Below are 26,806 nucleotides of genomic sequence, written 5' to 3'. Positions count from 1 at the left end.
GACTTAATTAGCCAGAAGAAAAAAGATGAAAATGCTGTTGAATCAACCTCAGGATACATCTTTTATTTACTTAGGGGTGGGAGTTTTTGTTTGGGGGTTTCTGGTTGTTTGGTTTTTTTTATTTGTTTGTTGTTGGTTTGCTATTGTTGTTGTTGTTTATTTGATTTAAAAGATGAAAAAATAGGGATTTGATTGGGACACTCATTAGCACAAGTGAGTTTGAGTGGTCTTCACTCAGCAGCCACAAGAGGTAACTCCACTCAGGAGCCAGTTGGGACTGAGGGCAATTTTCTGACTGCTCTTCTGAGAGTGACAGCCACAGATCTGGTGTAATTGTGTCTCAGTTCTTGTCTTCCCCTCCCTACTGGTGCAGATACAACATCAGCAGCAGCTCAGGGTTCTGCAGGGCCATGGACGGACATGAAGCCTTCCTTCCAAAAACATAGCCTGGGATCTTTTTTTCCCTGAACCACTGTTCTTTGCTTCCTCCAAGAATAAATGCAGAGTCAGTGGAATCACCTTACATACTGGATTCAAAATTTGGGCCACAAAGTTTGTCATATTGAATAGAAACCTAATTTATTGATAAGAGTCCCATTACAAATGTGAAAAGGATTCCAGAGTGGGAGGGAAGCGATAAAGGAAGAACCAAATCCTCTCCCTTCACAAGACTGAAACTAAGCTTCCACTTGTCTAGCTACAAAGGAGGGAATTCCAAATTGTTTCAGGCAAAGCATTTTTATACCTGAAAATACAAACATTTAAATCTATGTAAGATACCTCACAGCTATCAGAAATATTTCTGTTTTCTTCCACATTCATAAGGCCTATGCCTATCCACTATTCAGTTGTATTGTGACTCTCATTTATATTCCTGTTATAACCTGTATCCTTGTTATGCCTAACTGTTAATCTCTGTCAGCATAAGAATTGCAAAGTTTTGTGCAATTAATTTGTTTAAGTGAGATAGTTCTCCCAGCTCATAAAAAACCATTACTTATAATGGCCACATTAATTACTTACAAGAGTAAGACCACCTTGAGGCTCTGTTAGGCATTCACTTTTCTGAGAAGAATGTTGTCAAATGCTGAACTCCCAGGATCCTTGTTTTTCACTGTGATTTCCTACTGCCTTCAGCCTCAACTAATCTTACATGTCTTCACAGATCCAGAACATAAAATGACAGTGCTCCTATAGGATGCACCTCTGTATCGCAGTTCCCTAAGACTGCCAGGTAGGTATTACAGTTTCCCTTTTTAGAATTCCTTTCAGAGAACTCCTACAGATTTGTAGACATGAGATTTTTATAAAGGCTTACTGAATTTAGGAAAATATACTAATCTTCTAAAATTGGGTCATTTCACTGAAATATGCTTGTTATAGAGTTATCAGATCCATCTTCCAGGAAAATTGTCAGATCTCAATAACAGCACTTAGTCACTCTTTCACAGCATGACTCCCACCCTTAATCATCATCAGTGAAGCTGGGGCTTGCCTGTTTGATCCTGCTGGAGAAGTTATTAAACCATGTTACTTCAGCTGAGCAATATCTTAATGGGGAAATACCACAAAATGGAAAACTAAACTAAATGTTTTCCAAACTAAAGGTTTTAATATACTGAAAGAAAGCTTCTAAATCAAAAAGAATGGGCCAAAATTCAAACTAGAAAGTACAGTCATTCTTATTTATTCCTGTGTGTGATCAACATGGAAGAAATAAAAAATGGCATAAAAGACTGAAGACCTGAAAACAGAAAGGGTAAACATCAATATTGTCAGATGCTAAGGAATGTGACTTTGCCAATTAATGCTCTTATCATCCATAGCCTAATTGGGAGCTTGCACGAACAGTTAATGGCTGAGAATGGATAGCAGGGAAAGGCAAGTTGAGATCTGTCACCCTGGATCTCTTGCTGTCAGACTGTGACAGGCCGGGCAGCGGTGGCTCGGCCACGCGGCTCCCCACGCAACGCCAGCTGCATCTGCAAGGATGCAGGAGCTTGCTGGCACCCCGGGGCAGATTCTGCCCAGCTGATGAAAACATGGATGAGTGGCTCAAGCTTTCTGTAAGACATTTTCATATTGTTAGTTTTAATGAGGCAGTACCCCGTGCATGTCTTCCCTCAGCCCTGCCCTTTCTTCCTCCTTGGAGCACAGCATTTCAGGCTCTCGACCCTGCAACACTCTCTAATGTTTACCTATCCCTCATCCTAAGCAGATCCAGGACTCCAGCACAGTTCTCACAGAAGCAGATGGCCTACCAAAGGGCTAGTGTGAAATGCTAATGGTTTTGTTTCTGGAACAAACAAGAAAGAAAGAAAGTGAAAAAAAGGCCAACCCCAAAACCCAAAGACAAATGGCTCTGACTGAACACTAACATTGAACAGAAGCAGCATCTCATCCAATTATATATAGAGTAGGAAGGGAGCATGGCTGAAGCATGTGCAAAGCAGTTTGTAAAGGCACTGTAAAACAACTAAATAATTTGCAGTCTTAATACCGTCACGTGAATGTCATCGTGATGCAGCAAACAATAAAATAAACTGACTGCATCAAAACAAAATAAGAACCAAATAATCATACTATGTAGTTAACCCCTACTTTAATCTAGTGGTATTTGTGGTAGAAGGCACAGATATTCTCTGAAAGAGAGACCAGTATACAAAATTTTTCTCCTCCTTTCTTTTCTCTGTGGAGGTGAGTGCTCTGAACAGTAAACCCTAGAGTCATGTCCCTTCTGGCTTGCTCCCATTTGTTTTAGTTTCCTTTCTGCAAACCCCATTTAGTATTTAGAGAAATAAAAAAGTCAGAAGCACCAAAATTGAGGACAGGACTTCACAGCTTGAAAAGATGAAAAGTCCTTTCTTACAGCTTTAACTGAAACCATAATTGTAAATTTATCTTCCAGAATGTTAAAGGGAAAATGTGGTGGTTTTTTTTTCTTGCACAGGTTTTCCTACATCTGAAGACATTTCTTCCTCTCACCACATGTTCAAAACCAGAAAGACAAGGGACGAGCATTTACTAGCATTTGCATTCCATTGACAATATTTACATTGGGCATGTTTAGACACGTCCTTGTTTTTAAAGTTTCCCCAGTTTTCAGAGCAACCACATTCAGATGTTGCATCAGTTCAAGACTAGGTGAAAAAGATAACTTAAATCTGAAAAGACCTTTTTCCTCACTTGATTAGATACTTCTAATTGGGGTAGCTGATCTAATTGATACAAAAGTATTTACCTCTTTCACCTAGTTTCCTACATGCTGCTAAAGAAATTTATTGGGGCACTAGGTGAAAATGATTCAGTTTTGAATGCATGACTGTAACTTTAATAATACAGTAACATTTATCAATAAATTATTAATTTTTAAGAATAGCTGTTGCAAATTTAAAGCTTAATACTTTATAGTTTTAATATGTTTAATAAAAATAGTTCAAATAATTACAAAGAATCTAATGGATTAATATTTGCTTCCATATATGCTTCTGGAATTGAATATTACAACAGAGTTAATATTAAATTGGATTTTATATATTATTCAAGACAAGTCTTTGTCTCTATCCCTTATGACTAGATAGAGAGAAAGGTGTGTCTAGATGCTGTTTCCTCTTACAGGGTTACAGCATAGACAAGGATCTGGTCACGGTGATTAAAGGGATTGTAAAAGTTACAAGAAACATTGCAATCAGGCATGAAATTAATTGGTAGATCAGCTACACACTGACTCCATAGGAGAGCAGAAGTCAACTTCCAGTGGCAAAACAAACATCCACTGCCTCTGGGAACTAAATCCTGGCAATTCCAATACCAGTTGTTTCTAGAGCAAAAGCAATTGCTGCTAAGAGGGGCCAAAGAAGACCGAGACCTGCGAGCTTGGCCTCCTGCTCTTATCAACACACTGAGACAGGGGATGCCATGCACAGAGCAGGGTGAGGGGAAAGAAACATTATTCCTCCCATTTCACAGACAGAGAATGCAGAGCCCGTGGGAGAAACTGTCCACTTCTGCCCCTAGTGAGTGCAGAAAAGCAGCTGCTTTTAGTAACCAAACTAAATGCAGAATGGCACTGTGCCACAGACATCTCCTAAATGACTTTCTTAGGCAAGGACAGAAAAGAAATCCAGTCAGATGGTCTCCAAAGCCACTGCCTTAACCACAGCTCCCTTTCCATTGCCCAGCTCTGCCTCCTCCTGCTGCCTCTCTCCCTCAATGGCTGTGCTGTCAGAGGTGATTCATGCAAGAGCAAGGGGAAATGTACTTTATTAAAGGACCATGCTGTGCACCTCCCCGTTTTCCTTACTTTTGGATCACTGTAGTGTTCAAAATTCTGTTTTTATCAGACTCAATCATCCTCTATTAAATTCAGCAGAATTCCTCTAAACTACAGAATGACATTTCCTATCAGTTTATGTTTCACTGAAATAATATAGATATAGTACGTAACCTGCAATTGGAGATTACTGAGGAACATCTCCAGAAGCCAAATAGAACAAATATCACACCTAGTAATTTCTTTTGGATATAAAGAGGGACTGGTTCTGCCATCTTGCTTTAGTGGGGTTAAATATACATCAGTATACATACAGGAGATACTCATGGCTGTAACAATAACAGATCTGAGTGATAAGCACTGCAATTCAACAATATAGCACCACTGGTTTTGAACTCTGGATGAAAAATATCAAAGAGCATATTTGCACTCTATTATGAAGTAATGAACACAGAATTTGTTTCACATCTCACAGCTAGACTAGTGCCTGTCAGAAGATGCACTTTGATTTTTGTTAAGTGCAAAATCCACATTTTTCCTTGTGTGCCTTTTAGGCATACCAAGCCATAGCACAGAGTCCACTGGGAGCTATGTTGCTCTAAGAGAATCATGCAAAAAGAAAATATTTGTGTCTTGGAGAGTATGGGGGTAGGAATGGGGTTTGGATTTCCTTCTCATCATTCCAGGTCTGATCTCTTCAAGTGAAATAGACCAGAGCTATACCCTTGTCTTTTCCTTGCCCTCTCTTGATAGGGTGTATTTGCTTGAAACAGGGATGGAAATGCAAATGTTTCTAATTTTTCTGCTGCTTACATAGACTTTGAAGTGGCTAATAGCTGGAATTTGATGTTCTTTTTTATCTGACTAAATGACAGTAAAGGGAAATCAATAGCTGTGGGGCCAGACTAGACACTTGCTCTGATTATTTGCTCTGTTCAGAAGATCCCTGTAGGCTGTCCAGGTCCATAGTCACTGCAATATAAAAGGTACCAGCCTATTTCATGAGCCTTAACTCCTCTTAGCACCAGTGCTACAGCATCCTCTTGCAGACTTTTGGTGACCAGAGAATGTGAGTAGCTGATCTGGATAGGGATACTGAAACAGCTTTCCTTGCAACCTTCCCTCCTTCTCCTCAGTACTTGAAGCACTGAAAGTCCCTTGTGTTCAGACTAAGCTTTATGTTAAACACATTTTAAACAGCTCGACAAATGCAACATTCCAATTCCACATTTAAAAAGAAGAACGTGATTGTCATGAACTGACAATCAGCAACTAAATACTTCAGTTCCTAGGGGAAAATTAACTTGAATACATTGAACATGACCATCATTTCTGTTTCTCTGCAGTTAGTGTGTTGGTCATAAAACCTCTAAAAGAGAGGATACAGGTGCTATAGACGATTGCCTGTATAGACAGGAATAGGCAGGAGCCTGCATATTATATTTATTGGCTTGGCTGTTTATCCTTTAGGCTAAGGTCGTATGCATTAACCTAGCCACTTCCTAAGTTTATTTTAAAAGGAAAAATAAAACACACTCCTACTAATGCTAGAATTTAAATGATTCCAGGTGTGGTGTTCAGCGATCGGTCAGTAAGGCCCTTGTTAAATCTTTTGTAAGAGATTTAATTTACTGTTTCTTTGAGGCATTGGTGCCTGAGCTATCTGTAGGAGGAATGCAGCTCTGAAATGGATGAGACCTGCACAACTGGCAGCTGAGAAAGTGACTTCACATGGCACTGGTACAACACATGTTCAGCCTGCTGCATCTCTTTTGACATGCTGTTATCAGGATCAGCTCTGGCTCTGTGAGGGAAGGCAAACCAGGGGACTGGAGCAGGGACTGGAGTCAAAAGGCAACAGCAAGGGAGACAGGCCTAGGTCCTGTTGAGGGAGAGCAGTGCAATACCTAGGAGGACAGAGGCATGCATGTGAAGAGAGCAAAAAAAGAATACGTTAGGGAAGAGCTATAAGGAATATCAAGCAAATCAGGGCAAGACACACCTCCTTCCTTTCTCTGAGCCTCCTTGGTAATGCTCAGCTGTGTCACAATGTTGGCTCAGCAACATTGACCACTTGGTAGAGGACTAGGGTGTAAAAGTGTAGCAAGAAACTAGAGGAGCCTGTTTGTACTAGGGGAGTGGAATCAGTAGAGACCTGGTCTTGATCTGGGCTCTTGAGTTATTTGCAGTAGAAAGGCAGGTGCTTTGCAGATGAACACATGGGAAGAAAACATAGGAATTAAGGGAAAAAAATATGATCAACAAATTTGAAAGGAGTGGGAATTGCAGTACCTATTGATAGATCTTCTAGGGGATATTTCATTAATTTCTTTTATGCATGCTTGGACTAGACATTTAGAGGTTATTTAATACCACTAAATTATACTGTATACAACTAACCTCATACTGTGTATGTGGGGGAGTAGGTTGGCAAATGGTCATAGTTCCAGTCTTCTGCCCATGTTGTTTGCTCAGAGACAGCTTCTAATTTGTTATGTTAAGCATCAATTGTGTAACCATCATCATATAAGAAAAACTGCACCTGAATGTTGGAGAAGGAGAGAGAATGGGACATGGAAAAGATCACAGAGAAAAAGATCACAGGAAAGAGCAAGCATTTTAGAGAGGGCAAAATCATGGGGTCCATAAGAGCATGAATGATAGTGATGTTTTATTTTCTTTGTATAAATGAGTTTTAGACTAAGGCACTTGTATCAAGTTCCCCAGAGCTGTATTAATTTTCCAGTTCTGCCACCAGCTTCCCAATGTACTTTTGCAAACTACTTGCTCTTTCAGAATATATAAAATATATGTTACTGGTTTCTAGAAATAAAAATATGATCACTAGAGTCCTCTTCTCCCAAATCCAAACTCCATGACCTTCCAGGAAAGTCTGTTGCTGAGCACAGCCTAAAATCCACCCTATCTTCTCTTCTAGTGCCTGGGGCCATATCTTTCCACACAACTCATGGCAACACAAAGACAGTGCTTATACACACTGGGTAGCTACTTTCACTGTGGTGGACAGAGCCTCCTCACAGATATCCTCTAAAACAAAAAGGTTGAAAACAAGTTGTATTTCCTTAGGTGTGGCTAAGCCATATAGCATAAACAGACCTTGTTTTTGTCTGCTTTTCATTTATCCCTAAGAAAAATACTGCCACGTTTTATTCAGCATTCTGAACCAGTCACGAGAAAAGGCACTGGGCAGGGCTTGTGGTTTTGTCAAGCAATCTGCTGATTATACCATCTTGGATAATTCATTAATTCTCTGTGTAGTGAATTCTTTGGGTTTGCTTCTCTTTTAGAGGTCAGTAGAACTCCTTTTCTCTGTTCCCCGAGAGAAAAAAACCCGTACCTAGCATGACACCCAGACTCAATGAGGACAAAGTGCGCCTGACAGGGCTTTTGTTCCCACCTCTCAGGCCAGAGCTCCTGCACAGCCAGTTCTTCAGACAAAGAAGATCAAAAGTTTGGCACAAGCTCGTTCCCTTTTTAACTTCTCTCCAGCAGACCCAGACAACCATATAGAAAACAGAAATATGGTCTGTCCCCAGACAGTGCATCAGGACTGTTGCCCATGGGAGAGGGAGCTGCAGGAGAAGCACAATAACACCAGGTGACCCTTCCAGGGTGAGGTGGCTCAAAGGGCACCCACAGCAGCACTTACAAGCCAAATTTATTCAGGAATCCTTAATGTCATTATTTAAATGTAAAGCTAATGCGAAAAAAAGGCCTGGGGTTACATCCCATACATTGAGGTTCCTCAGGCTCTCAACTATCTAACTGGGGATTCCTCGCTGTTTATATCAGCAGATTTCTCCCAGCAGATGGGCTGTCATTGCTACAGTTTAAGGGATTCACCTGTAAAACCAAAACAAAGCCTGTTAAGGGATTAGAGAACTTCAAGAACAGAGAAAAGAGCAGCTGTTTCCCTTTGTAGGTCAAGATGAGAAACATATTTTTACTTTCAGGAAATGAGTTTAATTTCTAAATACCAAGGAACAGTATGAATCTTTTTCTGACCAAAAGCAGGCTAAATATCTTTCTGATGTGGTAGACATGCCAATTGTTACAGGTAGTCTCAGTGATCAGTATAGGGCCATCTTAATTTTCTTTCCTGAAGAAAAAAGAACTTAATTATCTGTAGTTGAGATGGAATTTCTTGAAATGGAGATCAATAACTACTAAACAAACAGGCCAAAAAAGAGTGAATCTAGGGGAATGGGTTGAAATAGTGAGATACATCACAAAATGTGATTAATGACACCAAGGGAAATATAAAATAACATGTTTCCCTGGAAATGGACTGTAAATGCACAATGTCTGCACAATATTGCGCATCTGCAGTTCTCTGTCCTGCCACCTAATATCCAAATCATCTGCCAGTATAAACACAGCTGCTAAATGTCTTCTACAACTGCAAAAATAATGAATCTCAACTTTTTTTCCCAGCTATTGAAGTATATTTTTACAGAGACAAATACAATGTTTACCCTTGTTCAACAGAAGAAAATGCCAATGCCCAACATATATGTCTTATTAACACACATTGAGAGTCAAATATCATAGATCAAAGAAATGGGATGGCTGTTTCCTAGTATCCTTAGATGAGCTGAAATTTAATGGTTTTGGCTTGAACAGTTTCTCATCTGGTTTCTGCATAGACGTTTGACTACCCATCGGTATAAAATCATCATTTTAGTTGGTTTTGACCATCACTACAACTCTACAGAACCTGGCAGGTTTGTGAAGGAAGGATAAGAAATCTTCTTTATGTAAACTCTGCTTTCCACATTGTGGATTGGCCTGCAGACTCTGCTGGGGAAGAACTGTGCTCAGCTTCTCCCCAGCCTGGAGACATAGGTCTGCAGCAGCTGGGGGCGTGGGAGACTCCAAGTAACAATTTTCATGTTATAAAATTACTAGCTTGGACTGTAAGAAGTAATTAGTTACTAGCTTGGACTGTAAGAAGTAATTTAAGATAATTTACTAGGCTGCATTTACCGAAACAACTTCTGTTCAGAAAATGTAACTAAGGAAAACCCAAGAAAATGGAAAATGATGGTCAGAATTTTCAAACACTGTACTCTGCTTGGACTTTGCATGGATGGAGAGAGCATAAATGGGGAAAAAAGAATGAGAGAAAAAAGAGAGAAATAAGGCTCCATAAACCTAGGAAGGGTACCAACCCATTTATATGCTTCCTGGAATGCTTAGAACATTTAGTCTTACTGGCCACAAGAAACCACTTTTGTCGTGCAAAAGGTTTCACACATGAACTGAAGCCAAAAGTTTTTCATGGCACTGCGGGAAGAAAAAAAACATTACTGTACAGTTTGGTGAACTGAAGACAGATATTGGTCTGTAGGCCTGCCTGGTAAAAACTTTCTGAATTTATGAAAACAGTGTCACTACCCCCAGCCTACTTAAAATCGTAGGCTTGAAATTTTCCTCTTCTGTTACAAGAACCGAAAACTGGCACCTAATCCTGATTAGGCGAGTAAGCAAAGTACTACTACTCCTCTTGATTAGCTAAAAGCTATGAACACAATTGGTTTTTGGCAGTCTGTCTCTCCCAACCTATACTCCACTTTTATCTTATTCATCTGTTAAAACTCATCAGCTGGCATTCTGTGGGGCAAGGAATATGCTTTTCTCTAGGCATGTACATGAACTAGCTTCAGTCCACTTTTCCCCTGGCTGCAATTGAAATGCCAAGGACATTAACCAAAGCATAAACATGAGGGTTATGTTTTTTATCCTCCAAGAAAGCAAGATAGATAATAAATTTTAATAAAATTATAGAAAAAAATACATAAACAATAATTACCAACAATTTAGGAAGATTCAGTTGGTCAAGCCATCATGATAAGGAGTAAGATACAACTTTAGTCCTTTGTTGGAAGTTCCAGTTATCTTTTTCTATTTAAATTATTTCTTCCAGATATTTAATTGCAGATGTGCCCAATCTATTACTCTACCAGGCAGAACACAGTTTTTGGATATGACTTCGCCAATGATCCCCCATGGTCTGGAGTTGTGCTTGATATAATTCAAAGCTGTGATGTGGATCAGACTGTTATGTTGGGGAGAGGGGAGGGTCCGAGACCTCAATAAATAATCTTTACAGCAGGTAAGTATTTCTGCACCCTTGCACCTGGATCTTGGAGTTCTCCCTTTGGCCATTAACAGAAAACAAACTGAAGTGGAAACCCAGACTTTCTTGCTGCCAGACTGCAATGCACATTTGGATCTACAAACCCAGCTCTCCAAGCTACTTAGGTATGAGTTTGTACTCCAAGTCTTTGTATTTCTGTTTAATAGCTTCACATTTTTTAAGTAGAGGCTAGAACTGAAACAAACAGTTGCTCCAGCTGAGAGGCTGTGTTTGCATGCTGTGCCCATCCTCTGGGCTGGCCCCAAGGAGCAAAGCTCAGCAAGCACACAGCACTGCTCTTCCCAAGCAGCCTGGCTTTGCATGCTGCCTCATAGGGGGTGGGATAAGGTTGCAGTGCTAGGTACAGCTGTTGGTTGTGCTGCAGTAAAAGCAGGCTAATGCCTTTAAAGTCTGTGGATTTATTCTATGTCACAGTTATTCTGACATAAATCACAACAGGAATTTCACAACAGCAGCAATATGGGAAGAGGTGAGCACAAAATACAATGAGAACAGACATGCTGAAGACAGTGTCTGATATTATCCCCCAAAAGGAGGCAGGAGAGCACAGGGGATAAACGACGCAGAGCTGAGAGTCCTCCTCGGACATTCTGCCTGGAAAAGCAACAATTGAGAAGTGGTCAAGTACCAATAAAGAAATATAATTGTGCTCTCATGGTTTTTACATGGGAGGCATCCATTTCACATCATGAAAGAAGTGGGGAGGATTTTCAGCCTTATTTATATTTCCCTTATTCACTCTGCTTTTTAAACAACCACAAGTTTCCTACGTTTATGAATCTGCTAAAACACATGGTATTTCACAAAAATAGACAAATATGACTGCAGACTTTCAAGGTAACAAAGAATGCTTGGATAAGGACTCAGGTCACTGGGAAGGCACCACTTACTATGAAAAGCCCTTGGATGATGCAGAGGAAAAGCTTGCCAAATGCACTGGAAAAAATTAAGTGGCCTAATCATTACAAGAGATCAGTGTGTACAATTCCCAGCCACTTCAATGTGAGTTGCTTATAGGTACTGTCCTGTGATGGCTGGACCTGAGGGATTCTAAAGAACTGTGAACAGAGAACCAAACCCTAGATCTTACTCTATATTCCCTGTAAGGCTACAGGAGAAAAACAAAACAAAATAAAACAGGAGAAGCAATTTTCAACAAAACTGTCCTCTTCCTGCCTTAACAACATCATTCATGTTGCCAACAAAACAAATCCAAGTGATCACCACAAACACACACCTCTCAGGAAGTCTGCCCTTACTGCTGGCTTCAAACATTTGCTGGGTTTTTACAGTGCTGAAATTCCTGCATCAAATCCTGGAATTACAGTGAGGCACCACCCTGTCTTGTGGTTACAGGCTGCACAGACAAAGCCTTGGAGAGAATGCTGGGTGCTTCCTCTGGTGAAGCAAGGGTGGAAGGGGGCTCCAGCTGTCCTGTGCTCCCCACCCCTTGCCAGAGATTTGCCCTTCTGCCTGGGAGTGCCCTCCAAACCCCAGGGCTGCCAGCCTGGACAGCCAGTACATGCCAGGGATGTGCATGCAGTTCCTTCCGCTCCAGTCATCCTCACTGCAGCCTGTCATCTTTTCCATGTAGCCACACAACATTTGAAAGAACAAAACTGTGGGTAGGATACCTTTCATAATAATAAATAGGAATAGCAGTGCTTTTGTGAATTTAGGTCAATGCATCACCCTTAGAGCGCATTATAAATTCATCAGAATCACAGCCTGAAGAAAATTTTATTCCCTGGCACCAGCTGCTTTTAGCCATGCTGCAGATCTTTAGCAGAATTTAAACTCCAGATTAAGTATTGATTGAGTTTAAATAAATTATAATATGTTATAACGAGAAAGCTGGGCTCTGCCAGGTATAGATGGTTTCCCTTTTCACCTCCTTCCTCACCTCAAATATTAACAAATTTATTCACTGCATTTTAACTGCACTGAACAACCAATTCAGAAATGTATAATACTGAAGTAAGTACTAATTTAAGCAGCACCTTCATGTACTTGACACAGGAATGAATAGAAATTGTAAACTAGGTACAGAATAAACATATCAACTTAAAGGATTATGTGAGTAGGAATAAATTCCTAAAGAATTAGCTACAGGGGGAAGGTAAATGCAAAACTGTAGCTTATATTAACATTTGATTATATTTCAGATGCTTTGTTACTTTTTTAAGGTTTGAAAATATCTCTGTAGTGATGGCTACCAACAAGCTGCAACACAATGATACACTCTTGTGTCACGTTCAGTAGCATCAGCTGCTTGTATACCCAGCATATTATTTCTGGACGACTAACAGATGAGCATATCACTTTAAACTATATTTAATAGGGAATGAAAACTTGCATGAGCAGGTATTCAAAATGTAACTGTGATACAGTTACGATAGCCAACTGAGAAACACAACAAGCCCAAATTTTACAGAAAAGAAAACAACTATCTTCTGTACTGCTAAAAGAGGACAAGAGGACACATAAGGACATATAGTTTTGTGTTTGACCTATTTTGGTTGATTTAATTTTCAGATTTTGTAAGCCAAGCTCCAGTGAGTTCCTGAGGAAAAAATTCTAACTGGCATTTTACTGTGAGTCAAACCTCACACAAAAAGTGCTTTGTGCATCAAGATAACATTAGAAGCTGTCTAGCTGCACGTACCAAAGTACTAGTTTGGAAAAAAATGAGAGCTGTAATGGACTTCTAATAGCAATAAGACTTTGCACTTCTGAACTATGTTTCAATTTGAGATCTCTAAGTGTTTTTTGCAGTATGTGACAATTAAGCCAATCACTTGGAAACTTCAGTAGAAAACAATTGTCATAATTTTACTGATGAAGAAACTGAGGTGCAGAGATGTGGCATGGCCTTCATAAGAGCTTACAGCAAAGAGGATGCCAGTGCCTCATAAGAAATACCAGGCAGCATTTTGGAACTCCATCAAGGGCACTTACTCTCATTTCCAAACAGCCTATCTGCTATATGTTTGACTAATATTTCACCAGCTTTGTGAATTCATCTTTTCTTTTAGAGGTAGCTTATTTCCTGGTGCTGTTCTTACCAAGCTGATGACAGGAACAGTAATTCTTTTAACGAAAGTGCAGACTGTTTGGGGTACGACGGCAAGCCAGATAAAGTCCTCTTTGAGGTAGAAAGAGTGACTGAAATTGCATATAGCACCACATTGCATATAGACATACAGTGATAAAATTGAGTCTAGTTATGTTAGCAATCATCCATTTTAAGAGACAACCCTAGAACTTTACTAGCAATATTGTCCTCAGAATATGCACATAGCAGGATCACAATTTCTCTCCTAAGTCCTTCCCCGTGAATAGACATAGCAAGCTTTGAGTCTGACTGTACTTTTCTAGTTACCACTGAACAGCTGTGTTATTTATTGCTTTCTTTCCATTCTCTGCTAAGAATGATGTAATTGCCTTTTTTTTTTTTTCTGAAAAATATAATGGAGGATTTCTCCAAATGTCTCTTTCTTTTAGTTAGGCCTTACACTGCAGTTAGAATAACCCAGCCCTTCTTTGAGGCACTACTAAAAGCAAGAGGCAGTGGAATTAGATTTTGCAGTGCTGTACATTTTCACCTGCCTACACCTAGTTATCTACCACTGAATTCTTCTTGGTGTTTAACCCTGGACATCTAAGCTTCTGTCTGGCCAAGCAGGGTTACCAGTGGAACTAGTCTGTGTAAGTGCATTGCTGCAAGGGTATATCCAAAGGCCTTCAGGGATTAGCACAGAAATGCCATGAAGCTGAACACTTTGCCTAAGCCCCATCTGTGACCAAGGCTGAATATCCACTCTCTGTGTGTGGCAGCCCTGTGCGAAATTGAGGAGCGATGACAGAGAGGTGGGAGACGGAGTTCAAGGATCAGGCAGTAACAGCACAGAATTACACAGTTATACCAGAAGGACCATAAGAAGAGGGAGAATGCTGCAATATCAGTAGGCTTTCTTCAACATTAATCCAGAATCACTGCTTTAGTGTGATTATCTGGGAATATGTGAGGGACCTCCTCATGGCCTGGATGTAACCAGTTATTTTGGGGGAATGAAAGCGGCTCAAATTTGGTAATCCAGTCTAAAAAACCCCCTATGCATCTCATGCTACTATATGGTAGATACATTCTTTGCAGACAGAGAACGAGGTTCAGGGATTACCTGTATGTATTTCCCACACATCTATCAGTTTGTACATGGAAACACTCAGGAAGAAACAGCAAAAGGCGTGGCTAATAGCAGCTGCAGTGCTAACCCACTGGGGTCATGGTTGGGTAGGGTAAAGATGGCTAAGAATGTCACAGCTGTAGAGCATAAATATATTTTCATGATTTCTAAAATTGGTGTCTCCCTACTTAAGAAAACTCTAGTTTTTGAAAGAAAATTCAACAGTGTAACATCTCACTTTGTTCCTTCTCTTATTCTGTAGAGGTAATACTCCTTTCCAAATTTTTGGACATATAATTGATATAATGCATGAAGCATTATATCTGTATCATGTATCATACAGATCTGATATGTTACAAGTTATCATTTTCCATGCATTTATGATTCTGATCTGATAGCTTTATATTTGTATACTGTTGTTTTCTCTTTTCTTGAAAAACAATTGAATTTTAGATTCATAAAATAACAGAGACTATGCAAAGACCTATGTGATGATGGCTAGCTACATCTGAAAATTCTTTAGCCTGAAAGCCTGGCAAGAATCTGAAGGGAACTGTTAAAGCAACCTGGCAGAAATCCCCTGCAGTGCTTAAGAAAAAACCCCAGCTCTCCCTCCTCCCAGCTAAACCCTGAAACAAGGTCAATGCACTAAAAGGCTCTGGAAGTAATTTTTTTATAAACAAATATCCTGGGGAATTAGTGCAGAGAATGCCACAGTCATGTCTCTAAAATAAAGGTAGCTATGAGTATGTAAGCATTTCTTTACGTGCTAGGGATGGCACACATCAGTCAAGGTGAGATTAAATGCATCTCTGACTACATGCTACAGAAGAAAGCAATATTTTTTTCTCAGGAAGAAAACTTTGATCATAAGCTTGAATCAGCAAGTTAAGTCCATGCCTACTGTTAAGTCTGTGAACAATCCCATGTCTTTTGATATGCTGGAGCCACAGACCCCTGAAAGGACCCCTGTGGCTCTAACAAGTGAAGTGCAGGAATAAATGTAGAAGTCTCCCAAATATGAACTAATGCCAAGATACCAAAGCTTTGGTGGCTACTCTGCTGACCAGATTCAGCCACCCTGATAGTCACCTCTGACTGAGTCCTGCCTATCATGACAGGTGCGTTTTTCACGCATCTGATCTGTTCAGATACTGCATTGTGGTGCAGCAGTAATTAGTTTTTCTTTAAAAGGGATGGAAAGTTCTAATCTCCTATGACTGCAATCAATGGCAACCATTTCCCTCATCAACAGGGCATGAATTATACAAATATTCACTGTAAATCTAAGTAAAACAACTGAAGAAGGTGAACAAATTGCATTCTTTTGTCAAGGGCGCAATAATTTGGGAATTGACATATTATTTTGTGACATCGATGGGATGCTTTGACCTAGCTTGGATCAGTTTTTTGAAAACTATTTCAGCTCTTCCTCTTTCCACATTAATTTTATCCAGACATCTTCTCTTTCATTTGCTGAAAGGAGAATAGAGAAGAAAGGAGATCATTAAGTCACAAATCCACTTATCTTCACTGCATCTGTGACGTTGTTCCCTAAGCAGTAGTAATCTCCTACATTCAGGAAACCTGTGCAGGTTTCTCACAGGAAAAGCACAACATCTGAGCCAGAGTGAACGCAGCAGTCAAGAACTGGAAGAAATAAAAGAAATCAAAATCCAAGCTAAAAAGAAGTCCAAACCAAAACCTTTTAATTTCTTCTTCATCAGGATATCAAGTAGCAGCCATTTAAATGAGGAAGATATTTGTGCCTTCTTCTTTTGGAGGAAATTTCCTAAGGTTTAAAATGCAGATAAAAGGCTTAAAATTCTATATTAGCACAGCCTGATTTTCAGTTTTGCTTATCACTGCCTGCCATGCAGCTGACTTGCTTTCTTTCTTTGAAAGTTTGAGGTTCTTTACACAGAAATTATGTTTTCAAAACACAGTTGAGAATCCTGATGTTAAAATAATTTTCAGAGCCACTGTGTACATTACTAATTGTGTGCATGAGTCTATTGACTGACTCCACTGCACATGCTGAGATTACCAGCTACCAAAACATCATTATAAATTATAAGGTAAGGAGAGTGAGGCCAGCTTTATATTTCTGACCTGGTGAAGGTGTTGATAGGTTGTAGTGAGTGGAAATTCTTGTAAAAAATGCAGTTGGAAAATGTTCTTTTTCCTGAACTGTTAAAATGATAAATACTAAATAAACAGCTGCAAGTGAAATAGTTCCCTGCTGTCCAACAACTACTTTTCTAAACACCTAAGAAAGCAGTCATAAATACAGCCAAGTTGAGGTCTGATATCCAAAGTAAATAAGGTACACACAAAGTACTGGTCACTTCATAGTTTTTCCATTGTATTCTTTTAAACTGCAAGCAGGAAGACCTCTAATAATCCAGAGCTCCCAATTCAGAAAAGATTTTCCAGGCTATTTTAACTGGACATTACTGAAACCCTGAAAACTACTATAAATAGAACAAACTCAGCAAAATACTTAGCCAAAAAGGAAATGTACATGCAAAAGGAGATACATATGCTCTGGTTTTATATCTCACTGAGCAGAGGATAAACCCCCATCTTATGTTGTCTTTCCAGAGCAGTCCAAACGTGTTGGAAGCTGAGTTATGAACTAACGCAGATTTCAAATACCGGGAAGAGTGGTCAAGGAAAAATGAAACCTAAATGCATTTGGCCAATTTAAAATGTACAAACTAGGACTGCAAAAATATATAATATTAAATATATACAACCCCTCTCTTATCTTGAACCTGATCAGAACTGTTGCCAATGAGTAGACAAGAAACTGCTTGGCACCCTGTTTCTGTTAACTCCTTTGAAGAGCAAACATAGTTCACATTACAAAACTTGTGGGAATTTTTCCTTTATAGAGTAATGTAAACAAACATTTTCTTACTTAATCTGCTTAATTAAGTGTTATTTACTACCAGTTTCTGAAGCACTTCAGATAATAAAACCTAAATCCTTGATACTAATGGAAATTTTGAGTGTAAGTTTTTTTTTAAAAAATACTGTTACCCATTAAATGTTTTAACTATGACTTTAGGAATTTTAAGAAGATCTCATAATTTTTAATGTCTTGATCTCTGTGTCTTAAAAGGTAAGTAATTTTTTGACCTACATTAACCATTTGAGACTCTTTTAATGGAATACGCAATCAATACATTAATAACATCCTGCACATTAGCATTGAATATACCAGAAGGTTAAAAGGGGCACAGGTTTTCCATGAAGCCTTTTAGTTTTCCCTTTTCAGGAATTTTCTGAATCTGGGAGTGGGTAGATCCAGTCCTAGATCTACTACTCCAGTCTGGAGAATGATGCCACTAAAGCATTTTTAACCCCTTAAATATCACATACTTTTTCAATTCCTCTACATTGCCTTCAATCCCATATCAGAAATCCATGCCATGTATGACAAGAGTCTCAGTCTCCAGGAGAGAGGCTGCAGATATGGCATAAGAGACTGGTAAGGCATCAGGAACATTTTGCAGAACTAGAAAGGCACTAAATTCTGTTTCAGGGCATTTTTTAAACTTTTTTTGGGTTTTTTAATAATGTACAGCATTTCCATAAATGTTACCTCATCCTTCTCTGACCAGTTTCATTTTGAAGTCTATTTTTTTTTTTTTTAGTGAAATAGCTTATTCAGATGGAACAGGAAAGGGGGAAAAAAAAGCTTTATTTCTTTTCCTACTAAGATTATTTTATCAATTTCTAATTTTAGTTCTTTCCACGTTTTGTTTGTTAGGCATAACTGGGTCAACACTTTCATTCTTTCAGGTTGAAAATCCTGTCTGAAGAAAAGAAGTTACTTGTCACGAAGCAAAGCAAATGACTGTGAATAATTTATAAGAAAGTAAAAATATTCTGCTTTTGAGATTTTAACAGGAGAACAACCCCGAGTTATAAATTATTATAATTACACTGGAATATGCTCTCCATCCTCTGATTTTTTTGCTCTGCTCACTGCCATAATACTTCTTGCTCGAATAGGTAACAGTCTCTTGAGCAGCACAGACACAGACATGGTCCCCCCAGGTTTGGGGACAGTGCCCTTCCGACCATGAATTTATCAGTGCCCACAACCCTGCTCCACACTTCTCAAGATATTTATTAGAACTCTTGCAGGCTTCTCTCCTTAACAGAGGATAAAATGCAAGTATATATCAAAGTCCAGTGGGATGTGAGGTGAGGACTGTCACACAGGTTGGGGCTACAGAAGCAAAACTGGTGCTCACAGGAGATTCTGGGATCATTATTAAGACACTTCACAGATCCACACTGCTACTGCTCAGGTGCAAAGCAACACAGATAGATAGGTAGGTAGTTAAATTCTTGGGGTTTAGTTCTAGCTCCTAAAGCCACAGTGTTCAGAGATATTTGTTGTCATAATGTAATTGTTATACTACAATGTATTTCTCTGTACAAAGGTGGTAACGTGAAGAAATACAGTATATTTAATGGAAAAAGTAGAGACCACAGCAACTTGGTTTTCTGAGAAACCAGTTTCACTAATGCTCTTATTAAAATGTCTGAAATGAATGTGTCAATTCTCTGTGGCTCCAAGGGAAGAAGATGAATTACTTAATATCAAAGTCTGTCACTTCTTTAAATGTTTTTATACACTTTCTGCAATACAAAATCTCTAGCGTACTAATACCGGCATAAACTACTGCAATTTCCAGCATCTTTTTCTCAACAATACACTTCTTATTATTAAGATTATTGTTTAGAAACACAAGTGAAAGAACTAAAATGTAGGAATGGATATGTACATAACAGCTTCCATAAAGAAGTTAATGTAACTGAGTTCATTTGCCACTGGCCTCAGTAAGTTCCTATGCCCTCTTGTGACAAGCAATCTTTTGCGATCCTCACCCACTTCTTACATGGAGACCAAGCTGGCAGGAGAGGGAAAGGACAGCAAGCCCACAGGTTCTTATGCATGTGCAAGATTTCAGCCCTGCATCCCATAGTTTCACATAAGGTGTGGTCACGTACACTAAGACTGTTGCTACCAATGTGTTCCCATAGGAGAGACTCAGCAGTTATCAAGTCCTCCAAGGAGGAGTTTGAAGTGTGTAATTCCTACTGCTCATCTTGTTTGCCGTGTTGTGGGTCAGTGACTGTTGGGGACAGTCTGAGCCTTGGGGGAACCTGAACGTGTCTTGTCTTCAACCTTACCCTTGGCTTAGGACAGGTGTTAATGTGAAACCTCTGCCCAATATCCCCCTAAATCTCTCCATAAAAAACTAACTCCCTGATTGACATACATTTGCCCCTCTCATTTATCACTTGGGGAGGATGTCAAAATTCTTTGATCAAAAGTTGGTGGGGAAGTTGACATTCATTTTGAAGTGGAAGACCTATCTAAGGAATAGTATAAGGGGGGCCCAGGCTTGCTGGAAACAGTCCTGCTTTAGATTTGCGTGTCTGGGACACTTATAATTTTTAAATTTAAGTCCTCAAATTTTAGACTTCAGAAAAGTCAAAATATCTGTGAACAGGTTCTGAGCTTCCCAACTGACACACTGAGTGCCAAGTGTGTATTATAACTTTTTTTTCCACACTATTTATATTTGAGCTTATCTGACCTTCTATCCCAGGACACCAGTTAGATTTCTCTTGCTTTGCAGTCATTAACTACCTCAGTGGAATTGCACCTCTCCTTGTCAGAATTATGCTTCCCACTTTACTTATTCTCTTTGTTACCTACAAGCTTGAACCAAAATATCCACACTTCTCATATTTCATTCTTATCCAAGCACTTGCTATACATTCATGAAAAAACAGTGCAATTGAGCAACTAAAATCTGTACATTCTTCCTGGGTATAAAAGAAGATGTGCTTCGATTCTTCCCCTCAGAATAATGTACTAAGCACTAGAAATTAAAGTTTATTAGTGACATCTGTACTAAGAATTAAAAGTAAACTGTCCCAAGTAGGCCACTACTGAATGGCACCCAATATATGACTGGGCTGCAGGATTTTCAGGAGGAATTTGCTGGCTATCCTCTAAGAAACTCTTCCCTAAGTTAAAAGTAGCCTTAGTTAAGTGCTGATCACCCTTGTGATTTTCAAAACTCCCTCTGTGCTTTTAATACCCAATTCCATTAACTTCAGCACTAGGCCTGCTAATCCTGTAGGTAGAAAATCTTTAGCTGTATGCAGGTGTTTCAGAGATTATAATACTAATCACTCACATTTAGCTGCTACTGTCAATATGAGAAAGAAACCAAAGCAGAAGAGACAGACAGCTTGAATTAACAGACATATCTATCCCCATATGCTTTTTGCCTTTTTCTGAGCAAGAATAACTCAGTCTTCTCTCTGTTGTTATCCTAAAGTTTTGGAGCCCAAAGCACCACACAGATTTGAGGAAAGGGTAGTTTAGAGAACAAAAAATGTTTTCAGGGAAGGGGGTTCTTTTGTTCCCTTTGGTGTGACTTTCTCTTATTATAATATAAAAAAAATCTATCAGTTTTTTCTGGAGATTTTCCTACAACCAGAATGTACTTCTGCAGGAAACGTGTAAGATCTACTCATGTCACATCATCTCTGGCTGTGATTATAGTGATTTTTCACTGGAAGAATGTTTACCTGAACACTGATAGCTGTTGAACTCTCCTCACAATTCAATGGCCTTTGGAAAACAGATAAATGAACACTTATATTTTCAACAGATTTTACTCCAATGAGATCAGCTATTGTGCCAAGTTAACGTGTATTCTCCTTCTTAGGCATAGATAGGGGAGAGAAAAGGGGGATATTCTGTGTTGGCAACTGTTTTTTAACTTTTTTTGGTCTTGGTTTATGGATTTTTCAGTGCTTTTCTTTAAGCAATTATATCCAAGTCTTTTTGTGTTTGGAAATGTTTTCACATGGGAAAGTGGCTGTTAAAGTGAACAGCTGAATCATATTGCAGAGACCACTGAGAGCTGCCAAATTACAACCAGGGCTCACTGAGAAACTAAGGGAAAGCAGGACATCTTATAAGTCGGACTGAGAATATCTTTATGCAGTCAATGGAGAGTCAAGAAAGGTTTGATTTTTCTAGGCTTTGGGGTGGAGAGAAATGAAAAAGGTAAAATTCCTTGATATCACAATTGATTTCAATGCTGCTCATTTCAAAGAGATATTTAAGAGAATGTAGGACTTACACGTTAGTGGTCTTCCGTGTAAAGGAGACATCCCTGTTAAGTGAAAAGTAAGTCCAGAAAGCTTATGTTTGATGCAAGATTTATTGGTATGGTAGTCAAAGAATTCCCACAACCTCTTGTCTTTGTCAGAAAAGGTTCAAAAAATAGCTCAATGCTGTCTCTCGTCCTCCACACCTGCTTGTCCAGGGCTGAGCTGCTACTTGCTTTTACACTGTTCAGTTTAGGACTTTACTGCACTGGGATGACTTCTACCTTCTTTTTTTTTTTTTTTTTTTTTTTTAAATATTATTTTATTTACTTAATTGAAATAATGCATTTACTCATACTGTTTGGATTTTATTTTGTGTGAGCCTAAAATGAGACTGTGTCTGACTCTCTGTAGCCTTGGAGCTGATATCATAAAGACTGGTGAGAAAAGTGGGTGGGCCACTGTGAGTTTGTGGACATCTCCAGTTAAACTTCCTTTGCAAAAATACAAAGGACTGCACATGGTATAAGCAGCTAAGAGCTGAAATATTTACTGTGATAAGTTACTTGCTTTAGTATAGCCATATACAGGGGCAACTACCGAAATAACAATAATATAATTTATGCCTGTGGGTCTTAGATTAATAGAATTGTTAACAATTTTCTTTTACTTCATCCTAAAAAAACTTATTATGGCGCTTTTCTGCTGCAGGCAAAAGAAATAGAAAACTTTCAGTATATTATGTATTGAAATAAAGGAGAGTTGAGGGAAGTTACATTTCCTTTGAATGATTTTTTTCAAACTATGTGGAACACCACATGAGAAAATATATGTGCAGAAAAACTGCTTTTGCCTTCTGTAATGCCAATTAGAGAGCAAAGACTTAGTTGTTTTCCTAAGACCATGTGTGTCTTCATAATCTGAGTAGGAGAGAAGATGGATGCTGGAGATGGCCCTTAACCCTCTCCATTAGAAACCTAATTTTTTTCCTGTCAATTGTGAAAAAATTATTTGAACCCCGTTTCCCCAGTGAAGAAAAAAGAACCTGATAAGAAATGGCTCCAGACCTCCTAGAGAAGGAGAAGATCTTAGAAGGGAGAAGAACTAATAACAGAAATAACAAGATCTGCGAGAACTAAAAAAACACACAACCCTCCAAATCATCTGGAAAAATATACTTCTTGAAGGCTAGGAAATGTAGGAGTAAACAGAGAATTGATAAAAGTAAAGTTTAGCTCCTATACCACAAGGAGTTAAGGAGATTGCCAAAGGATTTTCAACTGTACACACAAATAGAACAAGGAAAATAAAGGTGGCATCACAAGTATTTGAGAGAAAGAAAAGCATGGACTAGACTCATATAAATACACATATGTATGAAACAGACAAAAGTAGGAAGTGGGATAAAAAGCTGCATTGCTTTTGTACAGAACTATTATGGCAGAGCAAGCCATCAAACTACCTGGCAGAACTGATTTGCTTGACAAATGAATTATAAAAGAAAAGGTGCTTTTGATTAAGGCATTTGAGGGTGATGCCACATAAGAAATCATTAGCTCAGCTGAGGAGGAGAGTACAAATGGGGATGGGGCTGGTTATGCAGAAAACAGAACTTCTGGACTGGAGACTCCCTAGAAGCTGCTTTTCTCCAAGGGCCATTGCAGGAACAGATGCTGTTTCATGTTTTCAGTAATGGTTGTCATAGAAAAGAGAGAGGTGTGTTAATGAAATTTAATGATGGCACTGAAGAGGGAGGAATTAGGGGATATTCCAAATATCATGGAGGAAATTCTAGTGGACAATAAAAAAAAGTGATGGTAACAGTGAGAAGTTCAATAGCAGAAAATTCAAAAGGAATGATAATTTTAACAAACAACATTTCAACCCAGGGTCATGGAGTGGAAAAGGACAGGGTATAGGAGGATCACAGGATAGTTCTACATCACTTATAATTAATTTGTGAAAAGGGCAAATTCAGTCCTAGTGTCCTAGGTGCAGTATTTGCAGTGATAAGTAAATATGCTGTTGACAAGTTGTGTAGCATGTATAATGATAGTTCATTCATACTCAGAAAAGCTATGTTAAAATATGTGACAGATGAGGATTACTGAAACTATGCTTATTTTGCCATGGAAAAGAGAAACTGCACTATTTCCAAATAGAACTTCTATAACAAGCAAATCTGGAAAAGCACACATCCCAGTTTCCATTTTTCTACAGAGCTGACCTTATTGCACACTCTAAGACATCTGCTGCACTTTGCTCAGGTCTTGGACCTGACCTGCAGCCTCTCACTTTGGGTGTTCTTGCATCCTTATTGCAGAACCCCCAGCGTGCATTCCTCAGAAATGCAGAGCAGCAGGAGAGTCCAGCATGTCTGTGCCTGGTGACTTCGCTGCTCTTCCTCAAGTGAGGCCCTTGGGCAGACTCTGCTCTCCCAGCTTGCCTTGTGAGGGGAACCAGGCTCAGCAGTTCAGGGGCTGCCTTCTGGCTGCATGGACCACCACGTCCTGACTGCAACAAGGAAGTGAAAAGGGAGAGCTCGTTCCCCATCTGTGACACCAAGACATGTGGTTAATCCCTCCATCCTGTGAGTGGCCCCTCATCTACAGCTCTCACAACAGCCAGATCCTTAATTTGTCTGCCTGTTTTCACTGGTCAGCTCAGCAAACTATGCATTGCTACAATAATCAGTGAAGTGTGAGATTTCCTGTGCAAAACCATCACCTGCTGACTGCATGCCTGCCCCTGGGTACCCATTGCCCACCAGTCACTGAGCAGCTCTGTTGGCCATGAGGGACAGATCTGTGGGCAGCAGCAATGGTTTGGCAGGGTGCAGAGCTAGGCTGGTGACCTCCTTATCTGAAATCTGGTGTTGCTTGGGACTACTGTGATACAGATAATCCTTTGACTTAATTTAGAGCTGCTCAACAGGCAAGAATGTGTTTCAGCTCCATGAAAGAGAGAGTTCTTTCACATAAAGATGGTACAAAAATAAGAAGTGTGATCTTTTTTGACTGCTATTTTGGTTATGCTCACATGCTTGTCCAGTGTTCTTACAGGTCATATAGCTCATGACTAAGTTCCTTTTCTTTCCTACATGATGAATCTGTAACCAGTGAATCTACATGCAGGCAATCCTACATGAGACAGAGCCAGCAGGAGACAAAATGAGGCAAAGAGGATTGCATCTGACAGAGCTGTTTAAATAAATTGTTAATTTTCTTAGAATACCAGGGGACCTGTCTGTAGCACCAAATCTCCATAGCTTGTAATCTTACAAGCCATCTGTCTCCACGTATACTGGAGAAGGCTACGGACTTGGGAGGATGATGAAATATTAGGATGTAAATATGGAGGGGGTGGGAGATTATTCCAATATCTAATCTTGCAACTCACAAAATGATGGGTTCCCCAGCCTCCTACTGTGGTAAGGGAATACAGGGCATTCAAAATTTTCAAGGTCTGAGCTCTGAAATGCACATGCATTTAGCAAATTTGGTAAATTTTACTGTTAGATGGGTGAGTATGCCTGAATTTTATTTTTCTTTCAAAAATATATTCTATCCATTAAAAATAAAAATGTTATATTAGCATTATATGTTGTAAATACTAATCCAAAACATAGAAAGAACACTTTATTCAATTTATATACCTTTAAGACATACTACAAACCTGTGTTTTCACTCAGTTATGCAGAGGGTAAGGACTAGGTTAAAACCAACTAGTACTTGTTCATTTTTTTATAGGAGAGATGTGTCTTGGAGGAAAAAGAGCTCATCAGTTCTTAATGGTTTAGGGCATACATTACATTTGCTTTCTAAAATGAATAAACTTGGTATGTAATGGGAAGTCTTCTTTTTAGTCTAAATTAAATATTCAAAATGAGGTCAGGTCTGTGGCCATGAAATGAATTTATTTATATATTGCTCTCCTGAATAATGATGTGACTTCTTTGAAAGACTAATAAATATCAACTCACAAACCCTTCAGTGTAATAATTCATGTCTTCTCTGGCTTTATATCTCAAGGGAGACAATATATTCTTGTGGTAGAAGATGAGAGAAGAGCTTTAGGAGACCTGTGTTTAATTTCTAGTTTAAGAACTGAGAGGTTTGAAAGAGTAGGAACCTGACTGTATCTTTAGAACTGTCCTTCAGTCACCCTTCTTTGAATTTCTCCACTGTAGCAGTATTTATATGCCTATGTAAAGCAATTTAAAAATCTCTGCCTGAACTGTATGCATATTTTTAATTGGAATCTATTATGTATTAATTATAATTTACAAAGAAACTGTCACACACTTCAAGTTCTTACAGTTATTTTTAGATTTGTGCTGTGAAATGCAACTCTTGCATTTTAATAAATATTAAACTGAATGTCTTCTCTCTAACTCTGAAGATTATCAACTGTAATGCTCAACACAGAATCACTCAGTTCATTCTCCTTTGGCCATCTAATTTAACAAAGCACCAGGTCTTCTCATAGAAGGTCCGAATAAGAAAGCACACCTTTCACCTTAGCCCAAATCACCATCCACAAGCCCTATTTTGCTTTCTTTGCACTTAACTGCCAATCAATATTTTTTGGGGATATACAAGGGATTGATACAACTTTTATAAACCAATTATCAACAAGTCTCTAGGTGAAAGAAATGCCATATATCCACTTCACCGAAGAACGTAAAAAGTCTTATAAACCAGCTGAGAATTTTCAGTTTTCCCCTTCTGATAAGCCCCAGTGAAAGCACGTTGCACAGATGGACTTCAATCATTATAATCTTCATATAAATATATACACATATATACTAGCACTTACAGCATTTCCCAATCTTTTCAGGAGTTCTGTCTCCTGTACAGAAGCTTTTTCTTTCTGGAATTCCTAATCATACCTTAAAATAAATAAAAAATTCCACTGAAAGAAGATGCCAGAAGAGTAGGTTTCTCAGCTGAATAGCACTAATGAATATTGACAAAGATGAGTGTTTAGGTGTGATCCAAGAATATG

General features: G+C 39.0%; 1 protein-coding gene across 30 annotated transcripts in view; it reads right to left on the bottom strand.

Moving 5' to 3' along the window:
* Positions 1-26,806, bottom strand: part of LOC138113745 (uncharacterized) — a 254,290-nt gene that overhangs the window by 36,331 nt on the left and 191,153 nt on the right. The window lies entirely within an intron of this gene.

Source organism: Aphelocoma coerulescens, chromosome 8 (assembly GCF_041296385.1).
Source record: "Aphelocoma coerulescens isolate FSJ_1873_10779 chromosome 8, UR_Acoe_1.0, whole genome shotgun sequence".
Classification (NCBI taxonomy): Eukaryota; Metazoa; Chordata; class Aves; order Passeriformes; family Corvidae; genus Aphelocoma; species Aphelocoma coerulescens.
The sequence above is the reverse complement of the archived record's forward strand: the minus strand, read 5'-3'. Positions and strand labels throughout refer to the sequence as shown.